This window comes from Streptopelia decaocto (assembly GCF_964273445.1).
Source record: "Streptopelia decaocto genome assembly, chromosome: 1".
Lineage (NCBI taxonomy): Eukaryota > Metazoa > Chordata > Aves > Columbiformes > Columbidae > Streptopelia > Streptopelia decaocto.
The window spans coordinates 157492790-157498101 of record NC_138663.1 but is presented as its reverse complement, the minus strand read 5'-3'; positions in this window follow the sequence as shown (position 1 = coordinate 157498101).

Sequence of the window (5312 nt, the reverse complement as noted above, 5' to 3'; positions counted from 1 at the left end):
CTCATTAGGTACCTATTCTGGATATGATTTTACAAAGGATGGTGCTAAGCTAAAGAAATTATCTATCTTATAGTGCTGAACTGAAACACAGGCCTTTGAAGGAGACCAGAGGAAGAAGAATAGCATACCAGAGGAAGAAGAATAGCATGGGCAATGAGATAAAACTCTGGGTATTTCAGGCCACTGGCAAATAGCCCCAAATTTGATATTTCACACAACTATGGTGCTTGCCTGGCAGCCTCTGACTGCCCTGGGGTGATGTCCAGCCCCTCCAAGCAGTGTCCTCAGCACCAAACTGACCCCACGCTGACGAAAGGGGCAACATCATCTTGCAAACAAGCAATCCTGATGGAAAGCACCTACGGAAAACCCTTCACCGTTCCCTCCTCAAGCTGCCACACATCCCTCAGGAGGTGATTTGGCAGCAGTGCCGTGCAGTGAGCCGACTCGCAGGGGTGGTTCGGTGATTCCCGCAGCCGAGCACCAAAAGGCACATCTGTACAGCTGTCTGAGGTGCCCAGGAGTGAACTGGGCTCAGAGTCTTGATGCTGATGTCAAAACACTTGCCTGTCATTTCTTCCTTTGTGAAGGGGGCAGTGGCACATGCTGCCCATTCAGGTGGGGATGGGCAGACAGTTTTGGGGCATTTCTCTTCCACTCCTAGATGACATCTGAAGAGCAGGAAAACAATTTAGTGACTAAGTGGCTCAGGGAAGGAGGTCATTAAAATCCTTTGATTTTTAATCCCTTATGAGGCCAATGGGAGACTCTCGCACACATTTGCTATTTCTTTGACCTTAAAATAGTATGTTTGTCATGTACTTATCACTGGAAGCACCGAGTGTGCACCAGCATATGGCTCCTTTTTACGCACTGCCAGATTTCCTGAAGAAGCAACCAGGATGAGTTTTTTAGATAAATTCCAACAAAAATATTTCTTGGGTTTTAACCACTTCATAGAATCACAGATTAGTTTGGGTTGGAAGGAACCTTCAAAGCCTATCTAGATCAACCCCCCTGCAATAAGCAGGAACATCTTCAACTAGATCAGGTTGCTCAGAGCCCCGTCCAGCCTGGCCTGGAATGTCTCCAGGAATGGGGTATCTACCACCTCTCTGGGCAACCTGGGACAGTGTTTCATCACCCTCATTGTAAAAAATTTCTTCCTCATGTCTAGCCTGAATCTCCCCTTATTTAGTTTAAAACTATTGCCCTTTGTCCTATCATAACAAACTCCGCTAAAAAATCTGTTCCTGTCTTTCTTACAGGCCCCTTTTAAGTACTGAAAGGTCACAATAAGGTCTCCTTGAAGACTTCTCCAGGCTGAACAACCCCAGCTCTCCCAGCCTGTCCTCACAGCAGAGCTGTTACAGCCCTCTGGTAATTGTTGTGGCCTCCTCTGACCCCTCTCCAACAGGTCCATGTCTTTCCTGTGCTGAGGGCTCCAGAGCTGGACACAGGACTCCAGGTGGGGTCTCACCAGAGTGGAGCAGCGGGGCAGAATCACCTCCTTTGACCTGCTGGCCATGCTCATTTTGATGCAGGCCCCGATACAACTGGCCCTCTGGGCTGCAAGTGCACAATCTTTCATCCACCAGTACCCCAAGTCCTTCTTCTCAGGGCTGCTCTCAATCCCTTCATTCCCCAGCCTGTACTGAAAACAGTGATTGCCCCGACCCAGGTGCAGGACCTTGCACTTAAACATGTTGAACCTCATGGTGTTCACATGGGTCCACTTCTTGAGCTTGTCTGGGTCCCTCTGGATGGCATCCTGTCCCTCAGGTGTGTCAACTGCACCACTCAGCTTGGTGTCATCTGCAAACTTGCTGAGGGCGCACTTGATACGATTGTCTATGTCATTGATTAAGACATTAAACAGTACTGGTCCTAGTACAGACCCCTGAGGGATAAAATTTGTTACTAGTGTCCATCCCCTTATTTTCTTTGTATGTGCTAAACATCTCAGAGACCTCTTTTGGCCATAAATGTGCTATGTTTTGAGGCACCCTTGCTGTTTTAGGTCTTTCAGTCAGAAAACAGCAAAAAATGCCAGTTTGGAGTGAGGCAGCATGGGGACATTTTAGCTTGTGTCATCCCATTTCAGACCAGCGGCAATTTGTTTCACCCTCTGCAGGGATTATATTAGTGGAGTGTAAGTCTATATTGATATTTGATATTTGATATTTGATATTGTTATTGTTTTTCTGTTCTCACGCCTGCGAAGGCACACACTTGCATTTAGCTAAATGCAGAGAAATCCCTCTGGCTTCAGTGAAACTAATGACGGTGCCAGATAGTTGATGGTAGCAACAGGCAGAACATCAGAGTGGGTTTAGCTTCTCTTTGTGGGGAAAAATAGAAAGAAACCGTATATACAAAGCCCAAACTATGACAATGCTGACAATCAGCAGAAGGATTTTTATTCTCAGAAACTCACGTTTGGGGTGCTACGAAGAAATATGATCTCACTTATTAAAAGCAGATCTGTAAAACAGTTGTTTTCCAAGATGATGAACTAGGAATAAATAATTTCATGGGGGAAGGGGCTTCTGTAAACAGTGGGAGATAGACACTCCAGGAAAAATTATAGATACAATGAGCAAAGGAAGGAGCAGAATAAAAGATAGAGAAGATGTTCTGGGAAAACCATTAAATACCACAATTTTAAAGCTCTCGTTAAACTGCAGACTGACCACATGAAGCAAAAGGGGAAAAATGTGAGCTCTAAAGGAACACAGAAACTCAAGTGGAGCAGCAGAGGAGCGTTTTCATAAGCCCAGCACAGGCAGCTTGGCTGAGCATGAGCAGAAAATGGATCTGCATTTTTTTGTTGTCTTTCCCAAAAGCAATTTCAAGATTAACCAGCCCTGCCAGAAGTTTCGCTGCAGTTGGGCTGGTGCCCACCCTCCGCAGGAGCCAGGCCCTCAGAGAGGAGGCAGCTGCAGAGCCGCAGCCCCTCTGCCACCTCCTAGGACTGGCAGACAGAACCATTGTCTTCTCACCCTTCCCGCACCTCAGAGGAGGAAGAAGCTGTGTGGAAGGGCTCATTGCTCCGACGGGTGGTGGCCTTGGTGTGGGTCTGGCACAAGAAATGCAGTAAGGCTCCTCAGGTACCTGTGCTCACTCCATCTTCTCCATCATGCTCACTTGGCTTATGGGTTCCTCCACCACAAGCCCTACAGCACAAGTCATATGGAAAGCACCTGTGTGCCTTTCCATTCCTTCAAACCTGTGATGTTAAGACATGATAAAGATGAGGCTGGATAGTGTAACTATGGAAAAGCAATGTTCAAAAAGCCCATCAGTAGCAGTAATGAGGTTGGTTTCTTTTCCACGGTTGCTGTCAGTAGCGAGGATAGGAGATGGTATGAACCTTGTCTGTTCATCAAAGCCTGAGGGCCAGGGGAGAAAAGAACAGCAAGTGTGCCTCTGGAGAGCCCTTCCAGTCCTGCAGGTTCCCAGGTCACTGCTGGTGATGCTGCCCCAGCCATGGTATGATGAGTGACAGTGCCTGAGACACTGACGCATCCATCCATCTACAAAGCACAGCCTTTTTCTCTCACGTGAGAGCTGGGTGGCAGTGGCAACAACAGGTGCCCAAAGGCTGCAGAAATGAGACAGCTGCCTAAATGTCTTCGTTCTTACCTGACTACAAGCTCCAAGCTTGAGGGTCATGTTTTGAGAAGAGCAGTAGGAACATGCTGGCCTGGCTTGTGTGGATACAAGGGACAAGTTTGGGATGGGATCTCAGGCCAGCTCTACTCTGGCAATATTTCACTGTTCTCACAGGTAGGGATGGGTTTTTTTTTTATTAAAATGCTGGCGTTAGCAACAGGTAAAACACAAGTTCAGCTGGTGAGCCCACCAGGTTGGTTAGCCACTATGCTAGCATCTCATACTGGTGGTGAGTCCCAGGACACCTTTCAGATTAAAAGAGCTGTCGATTACAGAAAACTCCCATGATCTATCTGTTTTTGTCAGAGGGGGACTGGACACCCATGGCAAGCACGTTGCAAGCACATGCCTCTGCTGTGGGCTGGAAAACACCTGCTGGGTTTCCCAACCTTGACACATGTACCTTGAAGGACAGAGCTTTCCTTGCCGCAAACCTGCCCAGCTTTAGCCATGCGACCATGAGCATTAACCTGCTGGTTGTTACTCTGGGAGCTGGGGAAGCAGATTCACAAGCAAGTATGCACAAAATCACTAGCGTTTCTGCTATTAAAGCAGCTACAGAAGGGGACAGCAACATTATAGGTATGTTATACATATGTATATAGTTATCAGCAGGGTGTTGATGACAGCAGTCTAGTGAAGACACAAGGCCAGGGAGCTTTGCTGCATGGACAGGAGACAGGAAGTTCTAGTCAATATCCTTCCTTCTTTTATTTAGAGACTGAGCTTACAAAACCAAGTAAGATTCCTGCAAGGGTCAGCCTCACCGGCTGTTGAAAATAAGGGGGTGAGAACCAGCAAATGCAGAGGCTCAGCAAACATGGACATTTTGGGTAAAAGCCTCATCATCTTCCACAAATAAACAGAGATGAGCCATTTATTTGCTTTGATCTCATTCACAGAATCACAAAATCACAGAATGGTTGGAGCTGGAAGGGACCTCTGGAGATCATCCAGTCCAACCCACTTGCTAAAGCAGGTTCACCCAGAGCAGATCACACAGGAATGTGTCCAGGTGGGTTTTGAATGTCTCCAGAGGAGGAGACTCCACAGCCTCTCTGGGCAGCCTGTTCCAGTGCTCTGGCACTCTCAAAATAAAGATGCTTGTCCTCATATTCAGATACAACCCAGTCTGTGCCCATTGCCCCTCATCCTCTTGTTTGGTACCACTGCAAAGAGTCTGGTCCCACCCTTGAGATATTTATAAGCATTGATAAAATCCCCTCTCAGCCTTTTCTTCTCCAGGCTGAACAGACCCAGCTCTCTGTCTTTCCTTGTAAGAAAGATGTTCCAGCCCCCTGATCATCTTTGTATCCTGACGCTGGACTCTCTCCAGTAATTTCTTGTCCTTCTTAAACTGGGGAGCCCAGAACTGGATGCATTACACCCGATGTGGCCCCACCAGGGCAAAGCACAGGGGAGCTCGAACTTGATTTCCCTTTGGTGAACCCATGTTGACTACTCCTGATAACCTTTTCCTCCACATGTTTGGAGATGATATGCATGGAGGTGGCATACCGCTTTGCTTTCAAGCAAAACATAGCTGTGGAAAAGGCATTTTTTTTTTCCCAGGAAGGAAGAACTGCCTTGTACATGGCTGCTGTGTCTCTTCCCCCATTCCCTGCTGCCCTGCCAAG